The sequence below is a fragment of the Podarcis liolepis genome, assembly GCF_965112155.1.
Source record: "Podarcis liolepis genome assembly, chromosome: 9".
In the NCBI taxonomy this organism is placed as follows: domain Eukaryota; kingdom Metazoa; phylum Chordata; class Lepidosauria; order Squamata; family Lacertidae; genus Podarcis; species Podarcis liolepis.
Window position 1 is genome coordinate 36,442,986 of NC_139564.1, and position 21,033 is coordinate 36,464,018.

At 41.4% G+C, this 21,033-nt stretch overlaps 1 protein-coding gene across 2 annotated transcripts in view; it reads left to right on the forward strand.

Moving 5' to 3' along the window:
* Positions 1 to 21,033, forward strand: part of GAB1 (GRB2 associated binding protein 1) — an 82,557-nt gene that overhangs the window by 15,978 nt on the left and 45,546 nt on the right. The window lies entirely within an intron of this gene.

Sequence of the window (21,033 nt, forward strand, 5' to 3'; positions counted from 1 at the left end):
ACTAGACACACACTCTCAGCCTAATGTCCCAATCCTCATAAGCTGGTTGTGCAGAAAAATGGGCGTGGTTGAGAACCATAAACATCACCTTGGAAGGAAAGCTACGCCATAAGTGTAGCAACTAAATGAAAATATCCATTGGTCATCCCTATATCCATAGTTGCTGTACCCTATCTCTACAACTCCCTTGCAAGACGTGCCTAGTCCCCCTCCTGGAGGCTACTGACTGCCATTTTATTTAGGTGGGCCTCTAGCTGGAGTAATCTCAGCCATCAAGTAAGGAATAATTATCTAGGCTTTTTTCCATGTTGTGTTTGTACAGTTAGTGCCATTATTGGTACTGGGAGGGATTCGAGAGAATGTCAGTGGTTCCAGTGATAGGCTCTGCCCGTATGTCCCAAGAGGTAGCCCACTTATCCTGATGCCCCCCAACAGTGTGTGGCCACAGAGGAAAATGAATTGGGCATTAGATATGGAAATATAGCAAAAAAGGAGATATGACCCAGTCTGAACCAAGTTGTGCAACATTTATTTTCATTCGCTATTACATTTGTGTCCCATCTTTCCCACGAGGAACTTAAGGTGGTGTACGTGGTTCTCCCTGTCCTCATTTTATCCTCACCACTTCGTGAGCTATAAGCTAGAGTCAGCAGCAATGACTGGCCCAAGATCACCTATTGAGCTTTGTGGTAGAGTGTGGATTTGAACCCCAGGTCTGCTAGGTCCTAGTCAGACTTTCTGACCACTACACTGGCTCAAACAAACTGCAGTAAATCTGTGTCTGGGTTGTACCACTTCAGACTGCGTGTAGGGGCTGGATGGCTTGATCCTCTATGCTAAAAAACAGTCAGTCAGTCCTGTCTCCCTACTTCTCCATAGACTAGCTTAGTTGAGCCTCCTCACTGGCATCTGAAGTGGATTTGGGAAGAGGTCGTCGACAACTGAACCTAGCCTTTTACCTTGGCTTTTACAGAATGCATCATTTGCTAATTATTCAAACCCTTCATGTTGGCATTCCTCTAAAGAACTGAAAGTGACTTATTCTAACGAAAGCTTGGCTTGGAAAAGCAAAGTGTAGCTCAGCAACTTTGCTCCGGGGCAGTTTCTTAAATTACAAGCTGCTTGCAAGAACCTGTATTCATGTAAACAGGAAAACTCTCAAGGGGACACATATATATCATAGCACTGTTTATCTATGCATATGTAACACTTTTAATTTGGGAAGTGCTTTGCAGTCTTTTATTGTGTTTGCACTCAGAACAACCTTGTGGTTAGGTCATTAACTAATCCAGGCTTGCATGTGTTCAGCACAGGTACAGCTACATTTGAAAATCCCCTTTTAGTTTTGTTTCAGCGCTTGTCTGTTCATTTGCATGAATTTGGGATGCACAGTCCTGGTGAGAGAGATAATAAAAGTGCTTTCCAACAAGGCAGAGTGTTTGGTTCCAAAACATCTGGTGGGCCCCAGATTGGCAAAGAATATGATAGACTGTCTGCATTTCTCTACATGCTAGGTGACTCTGTTTTGAAATGCACAGGTGTAACTCCTTCCTTTGTTCATTTATTCGTACATTTTTTTAAAAATATTTGAAATATTTGAAAATGCCTATTTGTGGATGGAAATTCAGTACAGTGGTACATACGCTTCAGGTTACATATGCTTCAGGTTACATACGCTTCAGGTTACAGACTCCGCTAACCCAGAAATAGTACCTTGGGTTAAGAACTTTGCTTCAGGATGAGAACAGAAATTGTTCTCTGGAGGCACAGCGGCAGCGGGAGGCCCCATTAGCTAAAGTGGTATCTCAGGTTTAGAACAGTTTCAGGTTAAGAATGGACCTCCAGAACGAATTAAGTACTTAACCCGAGGTACCACTGTACATTAAAAATCTGAGATTCTTGTGGGGACTTCCATTACTTGTTCTGAACAGACACCTATCAAGCTTGCTACTTAACAAGGATGCTTCAGCTTGTTAGAAGTGACCTTCAGTAGGAATGCCTAAAAGAAAATTCAGTATGAGGCTTAATAGAGTAAATTTCTATTAATTTGTAGTTAACCATCCCTCACAGAGCTACAGTTCCCGGCAACCTTAGCAAACTACAGTTCTCAGGATTCTTTGGGGAAAGCCATGACTGTTAAAGCTGTATGAGTGCTTTAAATGTGCAGTGTAGATGTGACCTTAGACTTGTGACAGTCAGCAAATAGCTGTGAAAAGTATTTTCAGAGCGTCTCATCTCTCCCGTGTGACTAGTTACATGCTGAGGCCTAGAGTCCTTGGTGTTTTGGAGAAGAGGGATGTTTGGCTGACCTTACAGGGGTTGCCAATATGGCTCCCTCCATAAGTTTTTGGACTAGAACTCGCATCAGCTCCATCCTCATCAACAATCCTCATTAACCAATAGCAATGGTTGATGAGGATTGTAGTTCAGGAACATTGTATTAGCACTGTATTAGCTTCCCCTAAGCTGGTTTGAAAAGAGGAAATCATCTTGCACTATGAAAAGTATTCAAAGACAACTAATCTTTACAGTTAAGCCCTCCAAAATTGGGAAACACTTGACTTGTCCTTTCGTGTATGTGGATTATGAAAGTATTATAATTATATGGTGACACAGCATATTTTGTAAGGGACAGCAATGGTAGTTGCTGTGCCAGTTTTTTTCCAGAAAGGGGTTGCTTTAAAAATAGCAGTAGAAGAAATGTTACTTCAGAACAGGAGTTATTAACTGAATTGCAACTTAACAACAGTTTCCTCTCAGTGCGATGAGTTCAGTCTTGTTCCTTTGAACACCAAAGGCTACTTTAAACATGATGTATTTCCTGTACAGAAAGCACCAATATCTAGAAAAAGGTGGCATGTGTGTACAGTAGTTTATATTTCTGTTTCTCTGCATATATGCATGCCAGGAAAATGTGACTGAGTGCAGCTTTCTAGTATGTGTATACATTGGCTGCCTTTGGAAGTCATGATGAACCATGGTTTATTGTGACAAAAATATGTCAAGCCTCCCTCCAGGTTCACATGCACCCCCTTCTCCTACTTCACAGCATGTTACCTCAAGGAGAACTTTGCAAGTTTTTTCTTCAACACAGTGTGCTGTGTTGGCTGAACCAAACAAGCTGTGGTTCAACTTAATTAGGGTCAGTGACGTGGGATTTCTGGAAGATGTTGACTTGGAAAAATATCAAAAGTCCTAATTTGCATAGAGTGAATTGCATAGGAACATTTTCAGTTTGCATCAGAAAATGTTATGTTGGCCCAGAACAGGATCTAATTCAGCATTTTATTTCACTTATATTTTGCAAACAAAGCTAAAAAACTATGAAACTTGCAAGTTTGCCTATTGCTGTATTTGCAATTGTTGTTAAAGAAGTTGGGAAACAAATACATAAATCAAATAATTTTTTTCTACCCCACATCACTGATGGTGGTCTGCTTAAAACAAGGTACCTCTACACCATGATTTATGAAGCTGGCTTATGTCAACAAGAATTAATCATAGAAGATCATAGAACTATACGGTTGGAAGGGATCCCAAGGGGTCATCTGGTCCAACCCTTTGCAATGTAGGAGTCTCAACATGAGGTCTCCCATCCAATTTGAAACCATACCAGACCCTGCTTAGCTTTGCAAATGTGCTAGCAGCTTAGGGTTAACTGGGGTGGGGGTGGGGAAAGTTTCCATTCTGCTACTGCTGCTGTGTTCTGCCAAGCTAAGTGATGGTTTAGCTCTCCTAGACAAACCATAAACCACAGGGCAAATCTATGCCGTAGTGCAAGCAGCAGAATAACCAGAGAGCAAATTTCACATGGATCCTGTATATTTGTGCCAAGTCTTGATTTGGATTAGCATGATGCCAGAGACCAGCCTGCCTCCTTACACTATAAAAAAGTATCACAATTGTGTAGAATTTGCAGGAATTTGAAGAGTATACATGGCACTGTCTTTTCTGGATTGTCCACGGTGAATACTGCATGTTGGAGGTTTGCATGGGCTTCATAAGCTGGGATCTCAATATATGCTTAATTGAGATTTAGAATTGTACAAAATGAGTTCTTTGAGAGAAGTCCATTTGGAATTATAGTTTTGGCAGTTACAATGAAGCAAATTTCTTCATTGTTACAGAGCCTTCCCCAGGCATGTATGTGACAAAGTTTTTCATTCACTATTCCTTTGTGGTATGAGAGATAAATGTGAGGGTCTGCCAGCCTTCTTGACCTCATGCTTCATTTTCAAAGCCTTTTTTCCCTACCAGGACGACAGCTGCAGACATTTTCTTTTTGGGTGGTGAAAACTGAGATTCTGAAAGCCTTTTTTTTTTTTTTAAGAGATGGGTATTATGGGTTGCATGGAAGTTCTTGGCATACACCTGCTTCCTCCAAGTCTTTTGTTGTCCCTCTTTGATGATTTCAAATGTAGCTGTAACAAACTTGCAATAATGGTGCTTCTACTAAGAGTTAGCACGCCACTAATATCAGTTTTACAATTTATTTTTTTAAACATTAGTGTAAGCTTGTTGTTGTTCTGGGGCAAAGGTTTGACTCACCAAGTTGAATTAGAGGTTTCATATCTGGGTCACATACCAAATTGGGACCATTTTTTCTTTTTAAGTTTCCCCAAAGGGCTCATTGGTCTTTATAGGAGAGCTAGCGTAGGGTCTAAACAGTGAACAACAAGCCAGTCTTTCTGTGTCTGATGAAGAAAGCCTGCCAAGCTGAGGCAAATCAGAATCAAAACGACTTGACTCCTTGGTCAGACTCTCATCCAAGGCCCTGTGCCATATCATTTCACCATCTTCAATGTGCCAGCTAGGCTTGTAAGATACGGGCTTGTTGGTTGTGGCCCTAGGCTCTCTAATTCTCTTCCATGAGAAGTGGTCCATTTGGCTTCCTCACTGCTTCCTTTTCAGTGCCCTGCTTTTTCGGGGGTGGGGTGGGGGACTTGCTTGGTGACAACTGAATATATCCTTTATTTTATTGTTGCTGAAGTTGGACTGTGTTTGATGCTTCCCAGATGTTTCTTCTTATTTGTTTATAACACACACACACAATTTTCTTAACCATTGGGGGGGGGGGGTCCTTGATAGGTATATAAGCAGGTTATAAGTATTTTAACAAGGCTAGTCCCAGTGGCTTATTTAGGAGCAGGAAGGCTGCACCAGAAGGCTCAGAAAGCAAGCTAGGGCTGATACAGTGTTTAGCAATGGCTTGGATGCACATACAGGATCTATGCTCTGTTGCACGTGAAGAGGCTGCAGGTAAGGAAATGATATGGAGGCAAAAGTGAATTGTGGGATACTTTCTGCAGGGCAGGGCAGTCAAGGTGAGGGGCTGTTGATGTGACGTGGGGCCAGGAACTGCACACTCTAGAGCAGTAGTAGTGACTAAGTGAGCAGGGCTTCTTCCACTTTGTTCTCAGACACACCCAGGCTCCTGCCTTCTTGCATTTAGAGTGCTTAGCAATCTGGTTATGTGCACATCAAATTTATTCTGGAATCTAACCCACGTACAAAAACAGATGTTCATAAAACATTGATGCAACTTAAGTTTTTATGTAGCGTAGCGCTGATGTCCAGCCCCCAGTGGCTAGTAAAAGCCAGTGACCTATGCTAATGTAGGCCTCTGTGGCCTCTTTGGAAGTGGGGGAGGCACCTTGTTAGACATGTTAAGAAGTGGCGCTGTAATTCAGATGAAGATAGATTTGTCTCTCGGAGCAAATAATTTTATAGTTCCCTAATACGTAAATGCTCATTTTTGCAAAAACCGAATAGGGGGATAAAGCGCCATCTACAACATGTAACTGAGACCTTAAGATGTATAACCTTGGGGTTTTTTGCCATGTGGTCCGAATTCAGCCTCTCTCTTTTTTATTTGAGAAAAGTTTTGTCATTGGAACTCATCCTTGAACGATGCTTTAAGGCAGCAGTGCTGCCAGGTTTGAGAGAGCCCTGAATAAACTGCCTTCTGGGCTCCCCTACTTGCCATTCTGGCTGCTCCACTGCTGCCACCACACTCTCTTCCCCACTCCCCCACATACACCTTGCGATGCTCTGTCTTACTCTCATACTCTACCAGGAAGCTGGTAGGGCTCTTTTATTTAACATTTATCAGGTGGGCAAGTGGAGTGGCTATGGCTGCGACTGCAGCCATGGACACCATTTTTATTTCCCCAGCGTGTCTCTGAACCACTGAAGATGGCAGGTGCGGCTGGAGCCACAACAGAGGATTTGCTGCACTCTGTATCTGCCCCACTAATGGTTGGAAAAGAAAAAAGGATGCTGTACGATAACCAACATCTTGTCCATTATGCTAGGTGCAGGTACCCTGCTTGTTCCCTGTTCATCATCTGCTTTGGCTGCTGTTCCCCACTATCTGCCTTTCCATTTCACTCTCCTCTTACTTTCATATGCTAGAGGAAAAGGGAAGGATTGTGCTTTTGTTTTTAAACTAACCACAGTCTCTCGTGACATCTGAGCTCAAAAGACCATGGTTGTAAAATCTGGCTATTGAGAACAAGCCTAAACTTGGTTTCAGATCTTAGGTCCCATTAACCATAGTTCACGCAAACCACAGTTTCTTGAATCTGGGTGGCCATCATGTGGAGCTCTGGTTCATTTGAAGGTGGAATATTTTTATTTTCTTCTCTTTCTTTTAGGAGGGGGAGGAGGAGGAGAGGGGAATAGAAGCACACAAGCCTGAGGCAGGCAACCACAATTTTCTCTTGCGTCTGAACCAGACTTCAGTGATGGATTGGAGGGGGAAGCATCTAAGGATATGTTGTGAAGTGTGTTTTGTGACCAAGCATTTGAGAGCTGTGTTCATAGCTGAGCCCAGGGTTTGTAACGATGCACTTGTAATATACCACATTGGAGTTGTTGCCAAATTTGGACAGGTCTAGTCCTGCCTATCTCAAGCAGACTTTTCTACTATGATGCATGGCTCACTTTGAATTGTAATTGAACTGCCATTAGCAATGATGTCCTTTGTGCCACCTCCCATCAACCTCCATTGAAGAACAAAATATCCAAGGCCTAAGATACTGGTTTTGAGATTATCCATTTCTTCTGAAACATTTGTGTTACTGGCATTGACCATTCCACATGAGAGAGAAAGAAAACTAAGGTTTAGGAGAATGATCAGAAAGCACCGAAGAAGTGGTGATCAGGCAGGCTGTATAAAACTTTTCTGTGGCGTGCAGCCTGTTGGACCTTTTGATCTGTTTGAAGGCTTGTTTGTTCTTTTGCTAATATGATGAATCCTTTGAGGGTGGTGATGCAGGAATTAAGTGTTAGGGCCCTGCCCTGAGGTAGGAGGTATTGTGAGGGCGATGACTGGAATTCAGTGCTCGCTTAACTGATAGAAGAAGCTATATATTTGCTGTAAGCACTGTTGAAGCTGCATAGTGCCTTACTAATTTTATGGGATAAAGGTCTTAAATTTCTGATAATTAAAACTATCTAAAAGGAACCGAGAGGGCTATTTTTAAAAATACTGTCTGTATCAAATTTAAGGAATTTGATGATCAGGTGTACTAACCACCTGTTTTTATGCGTATTGTGTTGTTTTTTTGATGTTAGCAGCTCTGAGCCCTGCCTTAGCCGGGGAGGGTGGGATACAAATAAATTACTACTACTACTACTACTACTACTACTATTATTATTATTATTATTATTATTATATAAGAGAGAGTGAACATTTTGGCTCTGGATTATTGCAGTAAAGTTTGGTAAGGAGCAAACTTCTAACACCCTGTTATCGAGTTATAGATTACCATCTTGTCCTTATTATAATCTGCTGAAAGAAATTGCCCTGCTGAATAATTTACTGTATTAGATGAAAGTCATTAAAAATTAATGCATGTATCTCTTATGGCTTTACAACAATTGTGTCTCCAAAGGAGATTTTTAAAAGGCAGGGCAAAAGTGTAGAGAAGCAATTTCTCGATACTGGGATGCTAGCTTCTTGGAACTCCTAGCATTGTAGAGTGCACGAAGATGAGGCAGTGATGTTAAATCCTAAAGTGGACATATCTATGTTGCAGTGTCTGTGTTGTCGCTGCTCTAAAAAGAGCCTGCCTAAGGAATGGGATGAAAAATCTATCTGATGGTATCTTTGTATTAGGGAAGCCTTTGTTGACATATAGTTATTGATAAATAACATGGTAAAATACAACATACACATATTGTTAACATTGGAAAGGAAATGAGGAAGAATGTAAATCCATTGCAAAACAATCCAAGAAATGTAGAGGGGACAGAAACCCCATTGATCAGGCCCTGCCCAATGGTAGAAATAGCCACTTACAGGACTGATGAGAACAACATTTATCAGGAAATGTCCTGAAGCCCTCCCAGAATTCCTGAATGAGGCTTCCAGAAAGTGGCTTGTTCTTCAAAGTTTAGTTTAGTTTATTAGCTGCTATTGCCTTTGTAGCTTGGTGAATGTTTGGGGTGGAGTGCTCAAAGACTGAGAAGGGTGCTGAGTTCATACATAATACCAAACCATAATTAAAACAAACCAAGCCTGGTAAGCCAGCAACAAACCATGGCTTCAGATAATGGTTTGTTGGCAGTCATATTGGGCAGAATTAGCATGTACTGCTAAGAAGAACAGAATGGCCTGGTTTGCACAAGACATTAAGCTATGGTTTATTAAGCAGTAACTTAGCATTTTGTGCAAACCAGGCCATTCTGCTCTTTATTACCCTATTAACATATTGTGGTGATCTGCCATGGATACAGGAGCACCTTGTGCTGGTTAGATGAAGCAGGATTGAAATGTTCCGTCTGGCTTTGCTCATTTCAGGATGGCTTAAATGCTTAAGTTTTTTTGTCAGGGAAGTGGCACTGGTTGCTGTAAACAATAATGTTGCATGAATGAAACCAGTTCTCCTCACGATGTTTGATGAACCCAAGTGTGGCTGCTGGGGTGTTCATTCTGCTCTTGTGCTAATCCTATGGCCTTTAAGAGTGTGGTCTTTAAAGAAGAATCATCCTGGCTCAAGTCAAGGCACATATTGAATCTGATCTTGGAATGGTCACTAAATAACTTGTACTTCCCCCAACTCACGTCTTTTTAGCTATTCCCTCACACACCTTGAGAGCAATGGAGTTACCAGAGTAGACAAGGACTTTTTACACTGTCTCATGATTGGAGCCTGGTTTATTACCCAGTTGTGCTATCTGACCTAAGCCACAGTTTCCTTATTTGAGTGTAATGAACTCTGGCTTAATGTATGTCAGCATCTCTACACTGAAGCCAGCATGCAGTAGGAGGGGGAGAAAGATAAGAGAGGGGCCCGTGGCCACTGTGCTTCTCTGTGGTTTCATGAAGCTCCCAACAAATGTCTGAATGTGACTGAAGATTGCAGTGAGAATTTTAAAAACAACCTGAGAGGCAATGCAGAGAGTTGTTTTTCGAAGATCTTGGCAGTGATTCCATTCTTAATTAAAGAAAACCTTTTGAGAAGGGCGGGAATGCCCTTTAATTTAGTCAATTACTCACTGTAACTAGTAGAATTCAATAGAACCTTGTTATAATTTGATAACTCAGATTTGAAGCAGAAAATTAAATTTACAGGCTAATGGATACTGATTAACTAGAAATACAATTTATTGCCATGAAATACTGCTTAAAGCATCTATTGTTTCCTTTAGCTAAGGAAAATGTAATTCTGAAAGCCCAAACTAAAAATTGTCCTTGGATCTGATTGTGCTCTTGCATGAGCAAAGAAATTTCTACATGAGAGGGGGTGACTGATTTCAACACCCACCCAAAAAAACCTAAATTTCTGGTTAACACCATTTTAGCAAAGTGGTTAATAGTGGTGAAAAGAGTTTTTAAAATTGGCTTTAAAAACAATTAAAACCATAGCATTTTGATATTACAGTGGTACCTCGGGTTACAGACACTTCAGGTTACAGACGCTTCAGGTTACAGATTCCACTAACCCAGAAATAGTACCTCAGGTTAAGAACTTTGCTTCAGGATGAGAACAGAAATCGTGTGGCGGCGGTGGGAGGCACCATTGGCTAAAGTGGTACCTCAGGTTAAGAACAGTTTCAGGTTAAGAACGGACCTCCAGAAGGAATTAAATTCTTAACCCGAGGTACCACTGTATAGTGTTATACCTCTCTTCTTCCTACTTTTTAAAAGACACCTCTTACTGTGATAATTAAAATATTGATTTAAGAATTGGGTTATATTGGAGCATGGTTAGGTGACTTAAAGTGAGAAAGACCCATTGGTCCATTGAACTCAGTACTGTCTACTGACTGGCAGTGGTTCTCCAAGGTTTCAGACAGAAGCCTTTTCCAGATGTTCTGGGAGATGCTGGGGTCGAACTTGGGACCTTTTGGCATGCAAAACATTTGCTTTATGGCACTTCCTCTGGGTTATAAAATGGCACCCTCACAAAGGCCATAGTGAATGTGTGCCGAGCTTCATACGATTCCACCACAGCTGCTGTGCCATGCCCAGTGGTTTGAGTGGAACATAGTGGAATGCAGAAATGGGAAGAGTGCAGTGCTCCTAATAATGCGCGGAAGTCCATTGCAATTCCTCTTGCAGCTCACGATAGAAGAGCAATGCTTGGGTAGCACAAGGAGCCACCCATCTGGAAGCAGCCTGAGATAATATCACTTGTTATAGCCAGAATCCAGCACACAGAGAGGCATGCTTAAACTCTCTGAGGTCTGTAGGCATGAGCACAACTGATTATGGGTTGGGTTGTGGCCACTTGCAGATCTAGATGTATCTGCTGTTGATGATCGCTGTGCGGCAGCTTTTCAAAGTTATGTCAACACAGCATTTTTTGCACCAGTACAGAACAATTGAGGCTTTTCTGGGTACTCTCGCCTAAGCGATGACACTAGCTGATTCAAGAACAATGCTTCTTGCCTTAGACATTGTAGGTTAGTCATCGGTGACGGGTGGCAATGCTTTGAAGGCGCAGGGAAGACAGAGGAGTGTACCCTCTCCCCGCCCCCCAAGTGTCTGCAGTTCTTCAAGATCTTGCAACACAGTTTCACATATTCACAAATAAAACTACATGCACTCATTGTTTTTAATGACGTTACCATGACATTGTGCTCTCAAGCATTTTATGTCATGCTGAGTAATCAAACAATCCCAAGCTGATCATCGCATTTAAAGTGATGTAAATTGTTTTGACAGTATAAACCATAAGAAGCCTATAGTCTTGCAATTGAGTGGTTAGTTTAAATCAATACTTGAATTTTTGCCCCCACTCCCAAAAATGTACTTGAAGACTAGTAGGTCTGTATGTAGTGAGCTTCATACAAGACACAGATGGTTGGAACAGGATAACATGCCAACCTTCAAACAGGCCCAGATGTTATTGGTGGGACATGGATCAATTGACTCTGAGAGGAAGGAAGAATGAGTTCAAGAACCTTGGGTCAGTGTGTCTATGATTGTTGCCGTGTGGAGGCCATTTTAAGTTGTTCTTCTATGTGGTGAGCCATATGTGTGCAGTAATTCGCCATAACTACTACTAACTTCTTTGGGAAGACACAGATTGCCCAGTCTTGGGGGTGAGCTGTTTTAGAAGAAAAGTTTACCATGCGATGACTGCCACATCTATTTGTTTAAAGCAGCTTCCGTGTGCTATCTCGAACATGCATACTCAACCTAAGAGTCTTCCTTGTATTCCTCTTTATATTTTGCAGGGTAAAACCTTTGTTGCTGCAGTCTTTGCTGGTTTCACTGCCATTGTTTCAGCTTTTCTCTTCTATCCGTTGTTTTTGGCTGTGCTGTCTGCTTCGCTGCTCTTGAAATGGCAGACTTAGCTCCTCTTGAAATATACAAAAGTACAACATGTCCCCTTTTAGCATTTAAGATGTTGTCAGTTGTCACCCTCTTGTTGCCACGAAACTCCTGCAGCTCATGTGCATTGTCAGAGGCCTGCTTTTTGTGTGGCATAGAACTGTAGAGTTGGAAGGGACCCCACGGGTCATCTAGTCCAACCCCCTACAGTGCTAAAATTTCAACACCCATCCAATTTTATTTTATTTTTTTAAAAAATAATCATTTTTCTTTTTGCAATTGTAACAATAACGATAATCCAGATGTAAAACACACATCTGATTTTGAGTTCCCTCCCCCCTTCCATGGTTCATTTTATAATTTTCTTTTCCACTACATATTCTGATTTCCCCCAGTATTTTCTTTTTCTCAGTTTTATATCCCAATAATTCTTACTGCTGAAATTACTCTAATACTATCCAGACTGAAGCCATAGCAAATGTGCTAGCAGTTTTATTGCTGCATCACCAGTGTGAATGTGATCTGCCAAATGCATAAGCCTAAAACAATGACTGGGTGATAAAATGACAATAAGCCACAGGTTTATCACACAGGAATGGAACACCTATCAAAGAGTTAATACTTCAAGTTCTCTAGAACTTATTTTTATCTGTTTCCATTATGCATTCTTTATTTTCCTCATTAGTAGTTCTGCAAGAGGGGGGAAACTCTAATGGAAGAGGAACATCTGAACTCAGATCTTAATAACTTCCTAACAAGCAGTGGCAATACATTTAAATGAAGAAAGTGCCTTCGTGTTACTGAGGTCCAACTAAGTGTTTCAACTTGTCCTGCTACATGTTTTCTCTGAGGCTTGTTTACCCTATTGTACAACTCAAACTTGCCTATCTTGTTGGGCAAGTACTGCTAAGATTCCAAAACTGCAAAGCGAATGATAGTAATATTACCAAAGCACATTCTTACAGTGCGCCATCTATGGCTATTGTTACAGGTAGGTAGCCGTGTTGGGTCTGCCGTAGTCGAAACAAAATAAAAGAAATCCTTCCAGTAGCACCTTCGAGGCCAACTAAGTTTGTTATTGGTATGAGCTTTTGTGTGCATGCACACTTCTTCAGATACTTCATGTGGTATCTGAAGAAGTGGGCATGCACACGAAAGCTCATACCGATAACAAACTTAGTTGGCCTCTAAGGTGCTACTGGAAGGAATATTTTTATTTTGTTTCATCTATGGCTATTGTCATTATGTGTGCATATGTGCAATTCTGAGGCAAATAGCATCATAGCTATCTTATTCTGTCTCTCTCTTTCGTAAAGAATAAGCCAGCTTTGGGAATGCTGCCCCTTTGTGATTATTTTAGTGTGCTTTTGGTAAAGTAGGAGAGATCAGTGTACTTACAGTCTAAATTCTAAATAAGTATATTACTAGGCTCCATGCTTAGATAAGCTTGATCGTAGACACAGAAAACCTGGATTAAAATATCACCAAACTGTGGATTCATTAGGTAAGCAAGTCATTATCTTTCAGATTCCTATTGGTACAGTAGAAACAAATGCTGGAGTGAAAATAAGATTAGGATTGTAAAACTCTGTGGCCTTGATCAGACAATAACCAGTATTCCTACCTTCCTTCTGAGGCCATTGGTCTTTAATGCATGAGTCCATAATGATTCAGAAGGGTCTGCACTTAGGGCCAGATTGCATGGCTTAAAGATATTGACTGTGGAGACAAGTCATGTAACATTGACCATAGTTTGCCTGCCAAGGAGAGAGGGAATCAACATAAAACCATAAACATATATTCAAAATAAAAATAACAACCCAATAACGCCCCCCCCCAAAACACCCATGTTTTAAAAGGGCTTTGGATGCCAATCAGATCATCTGAAGGCCTGGTTAAAAAGGAACGTTTTTGCCTGGTGCCTAAAGGTGTACTGTATAATGAAGGTACTAGGCGAACTTCCCTGGGGAGAGCATTCCACAGACAGGGAGCCACTGCAGAGAAGGCCAGTTCTTGTGTTGCTCCCTCTGATCCTCTCAAGGAGGAGGCACATGAAGAAGGGCCTCAGAAGATGATTTCAGGGTCCAGGTAGGTTCATATGGAAAGAGGTGGTCCTTGAGGTATTGCGGTCCTAAGCTGTTTAAGGTTTTATAGGTCAAAACCAGCACTTTGAATTGGGCCCAGAAACTAATTGGTAGCCAGTGCAGTTGAACCAGGATCAGTGTAATATGTTCTAATTATCATGAGCAACCTGGCTGCTGAATTCTGCATCAGCTGAAGTTTCTGAACCGTCTTCAGAGACAGACCTACGTATAATGCATTGCATTATAGCATTGAGGTCACCAGGAAGTACACAAATGTGTGTCACTTAGCAAGCCTCCAAACTATGGTTTTGAGAACTAGGAATATATCCACACTGGACTATGAAGGGCTGGGAACCACAGTGTATTTGATCTTTGTTTCCCTTGAATTTATTCATGGAAAGGGATGGTGGTTTGTTCTCATTTTGTCTGGAAGCAAGAATTTTCCGTTAAGGAAAATTTTTGCTTTAGTGCTTAAATGTTTCTTTCCAGGCCTCCATCGTTAAATTTTCCAAGTTGCTATCTCTGTTTTGCTTTGTCTTTGCTTTCAGTATAGAGGCAGTCTTTTAAGAAAGGTTGGGCTCAAGTTTAGAACCAGTATTTATAAACAGAAATCTAAAGGGTGAAGTGAAGCAACTCTCGTGATTTAGTAATATCTCATTTTGTTATGAAAATGCAGCTTGAAAGGACTCTTGATTGTTGGAGGAGCCCTGTTGATTTTGGGGTGGGGTTCACATTCATGACAAGTATGATTTCCCTGCTGTTGATTTTTTTTTTAAAAAAATAAAGCTAAAATTAGAAAGCACAATCCAATTATAATAGTCATGTTTGCATTTTTCCCTTTCATTACACCTTATATATGCTGTATCAGTTCAAAGAGCAAATACTTAAACTGGATTAACTTGTTTGAAACTTCAGGTATGTTCTTTCTTCCCAGCGCCTGCAATTTGCATCTCTTATTACAAAACTTTGTGTAGTATTACTAATAAATAAACTGCTTCTGCAGTTGATGGCTGGATGTCTTTAAAGCAAATTTATATAAGTGTTTACATATCAGCTCTGGTTGGTATTTGAGAGGGAATTGGCAAAGCTCCTGCCTTTTTGAACAGATAAACAGTTTTTAAAAAATATTGGAACAGCTAATACATAATAGCTGCAATTGTTGGTAATTATGTAATCGTAGAATTGGAAGGGACCCTGAGGAACATCTAGTCTAACCCTCTGCAATGCAGGAATATGCAGTTGAGGATTGAACCTGCACTATTCTCTAACCAACTGAGCTATCCAGTGGTGTTTAGTTGATTGTGTAACCTTTTAAAAATTTCCCAACATAGGAATTATGCAGCTAATGAATTATGCAAAGAACAGATTGTCCAAAAATTGTTCCACCCCTTTAGAAGTTCAGCTAAAAGTTGACATTTCTACCATTTGTGCTTCTGTAATAAATGCTTCTTTTCTGTCATGCTCCTGTCTTGTGGCTATCTGACCTTTTGTGCTTTTTAGGATTAAACATTTTCACTCAAAAGAAGAAGAAGAAAGCAAGCAGAAATTATCTGTGTGCGTTTTGCTCATCATGAATAATTTCTACAGCATATTAAATGTAATTTTTCAACCTAAATTTTGTTTCTAGCCCAGTGAGGTTGCTCCCGTTGTTCTCATTGCACAGGGCCTTCATGTTTCAGAATTTGTTAAAATTTCTTTCTTTTTTTAAAAGAATAATATTTATTGGTAATTTCAGAATTACAAGAAAAACGAAAAATAAAAACAACACTACAATACAAAAAAAGAAAATAATAAAAAAAGAGAGAAACACAAAATACGACAATACAGCAAAAACAGTAAAAAAGAAAAGAAAAAAAGGGGGGGGACACAAATCCCAAATTGCATATCCATAATTTCCATTTGCTTGTTTCATTGACCTCCTCACACCTAATAATTAACTCAACAGATCCTTACCATCTTTCCCCATATTCTGTTATTCAGATTACCTAATTTATTTAACCTTATCATACCCCTAAGTACTTTACAACTTAAATCTTAGTTTTCAAATGTACATAGCTCCTGATATCATTTCTGCTAGAGTCGTATAGTTTCATTCCCACATTTTCCCTAATATTCATTAGCTAATTCTAAAATAAAAATTTTCCATTATTCTCTTCCAATCATCATCCAGCATCTCTTCTTCCTGGTCTCGAGTCATGTCAGTCCTTATTGTCCATTCCATCTAGTCCATCAACCTGGAAGCCTTATGTCCGAGGCCCTTAAATCTCTTCCATGTCCCTTCTGCAGTTCTTCTTCATCTTGTTTGTGCTTGCCTCTTTCCTTGTCTTTTGTTGGTCTCTGTCTTAGTTTCTTTCCTTTCTCATTGGGGGGTAGGTCTCTGGGGGATTCCAGCCCAAAATTGTCTCCATCGCCCTTCATCCAGCTCGCCCATTCCCCACAGTCCCACTCCCCACAGTCCTCGATATAATCCAAAATGTATTTAAAATCAAATTTCAAGGTCTCTCCAAAGCTAGGAACCTCTTCATCTCCAGACTCCCCTTGGCCCACTCCAACTTCAATCTTCAATAACAGCGGTTTATGCTCCTGTAGGGCCTCGGGTCTCTCCATTTGTACTATTTGAGGTGCAGCCGCATCCTCCTCCATTGTCATCTGCACTTGCCCATTCAGTACAGATTGATAGATTGGTTCTTGGATGATTTCTATATCAATGTTCTTAACCACAACAGTCAAATCCATTTTCTCATTCCTCAAGTCCATCTTCTCATGCATCTGTTCCAGCAAAGCATTTGTCTTGCATAAAGCAAGCACCCAGTCTTTCTCTCAGCTCATCTTTGTTCAAGGTCAGAAAAGACTGTTCCCACAGTCTTAATCTCACAGATGTTGGGTCTCAAATATGCTGCAGCAACAATTTAGCAAGCTCCCTCTAGAGGAGACAATCTACTTGTATCCACTTTTATTTTATTTTTTTGAAGACAAAGGAAAGTTACTTTCATTTTTCAGATATTTCAGATGTTTTTCAAGTATTTTGTTTCTTTAAAATGCAAAAGGCAACATTAGAATCAACTTGTTTCTCTTCATTAGCTATCTGTCATAGTGTCAATGAACCTCTCCAACAGTTTCTGTCTCTGACACCCCGTTCCCAGGTTAGAGACGGTGGAAACTTATCCTTCTTCACTCCCTCTCCTGCTGGGGTTAAACAGAGTCCCCCCCCCTTTTCTCCTCCTTCCAAGGGGGGTTTCAGTGGTTCTAAATGTAGGAAATTTAGTCTTTTTTAACAGCTTCCCGGCTTTAGCTTGCAAAATTTTTGCTTTAGTCTATATACAAAAAAGCGGAAGGCGGACTTCCTGTTTGCACCTTCCCGCTTTGATACCAAATTAAAACAATTTCTTGATCCAATTTTCCGTTTTACTCACGGGTACTTGTTTTAAGTCCAATTGTCCACAGGAAAAAGTCAGCGCTCTCTGGCAATGGCTGTGCGGCTTCACTCCGTGAAAGTAGCCGTCAGTTCGTAGCACTGCGCTTCTCACCCCACTTCGCTCCGGAGCCCCTAGATGGGACTCCCCGTGAGTAGGGGGGCGCTTCTGGTGCCCTGCCGAACCCCACGTTCCCAGGATTCCTCCACCTGGGATTTCTATCGGGTCCCCGCCTTCGCCGCGGCGGGAAGACCCAGTTTCCATGGAGCCCGTTCCTCCGATTGGAGGAACTCTGCCATTCACGAATGGTGCTGACCTGGAAGTGCAGAATTTGTTAAAATTTCAGAACACATCCAGAATATTTGGCTGATTAGTTTAATGTTGGTGCAGTTTGAGTGCAGCATGTGTCCTGCCACTTGATGGTTTGGTGTTAGCATGGTTTTTATATCATTTCACAACTGTCCAGCATTAATTTTATGCTGTGATGGCTGGAAAGGGTCAGGGTGATACAATGACCATTTACCAGGTGGTAACATGGTTTGTAACAAAGTTTGTAACAAACTTTCCCAGTTGGTGAAAGTTTATAGTTTACATTGTTCTGAGTGAAATTAACCCCCTCCTAAAAAAGGGTCTTCTGAGGTCTGCCATTCTAGTTTCCAGTAACTGCACCAAGACTCCTACAACGTAGGGTGTCATCTGCTATATTATCATTCTAGTATGTATTGCGCCCATACTTTTAATGAAGAGTTGAGACATGCACTTGGAGTTAACTAAGGCCACAGCTTGTATTTAAATACGACAGTGGCAGGTGTAAGATTCAAGCAGAAAATGCTATGGGCTGTGCAGAGACTAGTTCAACCCTCCATAACCTAACAGATGTTTTGGACTACCACTCCCATCTGCCCCAGCCAGCATGGCTAGTGGACAGGGATGGTGGAAGTTGTAGTCAGGGGTGGATCTACTATGAAACTAATGAATCTGAAGCTGCAGGGCCCCTAATCCCCTAGGGGCCCCTGAAGCAACTTTAGTCCACATTGCTTACAATTTTTGGGTCTAGGAGACCCAATTTGAATGGTTCAACTCAAATTGATTAATCTTTTGTTATAAATATTTCAACAATCCCGAAGTTTGAGAGTCAGTAGCACAGATGTTGTAAAGGTGTGGTGATCTGCCATGGAGCAACAGCACTGAAGAAAACAGTGGTTACCCAGACCTCATTGCTGGTTGCAAAGGGGCCCCCATGACAGTTCTATCTTCAGGGCCCCCAAAATGTAGGTCCGCCACTGGTTGTAGTCTAACGACATCTGGTCACCAGGTTGGAGAAGACTAGGGTGAGCCTAGCATTGTTTCCTTCTCCCCTATCTTTTTGGCCTTTCCTTAAGTATGACTTCCATGATTCTGAGTGTGTGATCCATAAGAACATAAAAAGAGCCTCTGGTCTATCTAGTCCAGTATCCTGTTCTCACACTGGCTAACCAGAAGCCTAGAGGAAGCTCAGAAACAGGACCTGAGCACGTAGCACTCTCCTCCAGTGGTTTCCAGAAACTGGTATTCACAAGCATACTGCAAGTACTGAAGCTGATGTTTTGCCCTCCCATGGGTTCCAGCCCCTTGAAAGTGACCATAAACCATAAACATATCTCTGGATGCTCATCAATGTTTATGCTCAGCACCAAATTCATGCAATGCCTTGTCATTTAACCAAACTCCTCCATCGGTTGGTACCACCATAATACTAGATGCCAAATCCACCTGCTTTAACTTCGCAGGATACTGGATAAGTCTTCGCAGGATACTGGATAAGATTCGCAGGATACTGGATAAGTCTGCAGGCTTCAACAGGATGATGCAATACTCTGCTGGGTCAGAGTGACTCAGCAGGAGTGTGATTAGTGTAATTGGCTATCACCTGTTTTAAAAAGGAAAGCCTGTTTAACAGGGGGTGTGGTGGTTGTGCTGTAGTGTGGTGGTGAGTATTCGTAAGTACTCTGTATGGACTGTTTCTTTTGTAAATGCCTGCCTTTTGTAAAGGACTTTTGTAAAGGACTGCACTGAAAAACCTGGAACTCTTAGTGTTTCGCTGAAAACTCCGCGTGGAATACGCGACATTAACTGTGCATAGTAGGTGGCTAAGCCTGCTTCGCTATGACAATTTGATCTGCAGGTAAAAATAATAATAATCCTGCTCTAACCCTAAAGCAAGTAGCAAAATCTGCATGGGAATAACAGTTGGGTGGGAAGTAATTGGGTGTCTGGATGATCAGAAAGAGGTGAGTGGGCCTAAGTGATAGGTTTCTGTGCTCTTCTTTCTCTCGCCTCCATATTTGTTTGTGGGTGGGTGCACCGGTGTGTTCCATGCTTGCCCTGGCATGCCACATCCCTATCTCAGGCTGGCTGTGGTGCCGCCCTCCACCCTGTAGCATTCTGTGTTGGAAGGAGCAAAATAGTCAACAAATTTCTGTGTTTGTAAAAATCTGCATCTAAGAAGTGTTCAGTGCAAGCAAAATCAGGGTTGATGAATCCTTTTGAAATAACTTGGGGCGAGCAGATGGACCAAAATCACTTTCGTTCTGAGGACAAGGTCCCTAAAAGTCCTAATCAGAAGAAGTCACATCTACACCATTTAAAGCAAGTGGCTTACCCCAAGGAATCATGGGAGCTGCAGTTTCCTATGGGTGCTAGAAACTGTAGTTCCATGAGGAGTAAGCTACAGTTCTCAGGGATTCTCTGAGGGAAGCCATGTGTGGTGTGGATGTCTTGCATTCCTTTGCTATGGAATGCATTTCGCTTCTGTACAAGGCATGAGGCATTTTTGTTGAGTGATTCTGCAAATATTTTGTATGCCGGTATCTGCCAAGACTCATCTCCTTCTGTTCAGTTGGTTGGGGTGGATTTAGACAAACGTGTCACAGTTCAACTATACAAACCATGCTTTGGGGTTGCATGTGAACTACACCAATGGCGAATTGTGATTCTGCCTCTGAAGCTAAGCAAACTTCTTCTTGGCTGTTACCTGACCTGATTACCTAGCAGCCCTATATATGTCCCTCTTGAGTTCTTTTGGAGTAAGAGCAGGGCACAAATGTGGTGTAACACGTGAGGGTTATGATGCAAAGAATTCTTAAGATGCAAAGCATGTTAGCCTATGATGTAACTACATTCAGTTCTTCTCATGCAGTAACAAATGTTCTGATCAGACAGCATGTCTTCAAGAGAGGTTCAACTCCCAGAACCTCGTATTAGAAATTGATTGCCAGCAACATGGTTTCTGGTGCTTATATATTTGATTTTTATTTAAGAATTTAATATCCCACCTCATTCCTAAGATTCCCGGAAGCGTGCAAACAAATGAAAATCAATATTCATAAAGCATAATGGACATTAAAGAGCAACAACAGAAGCAAGTAAATCCGTTTGAACTTCCACCTTACCCATTAAAAGCCCTTCTGTGAAAGGATGCTTCGCTAGGTTATCTGAAAGCCTACAAAGTTGCAAACAGGTGTGAGCTCCATAGGCAGCTGACTTCCTTGAATAGAGACTTCTGTTGAGAAGGTCCTCTTTGGCTTATGATGAGCAGAAATTTGGATACACTTCTGTTTTTCCATAATGATCGTCTTAATGGAATGTTCTGGATAAATAATAAGAACAGCCCTATTGGGTCAGATCAAGGGGTTCATGTTGTCCAACATTTTGTGCCTGCCAGAGAAGCACACAAGCAGGGCGTGAAAGCAACATTCTGGACTTCAGC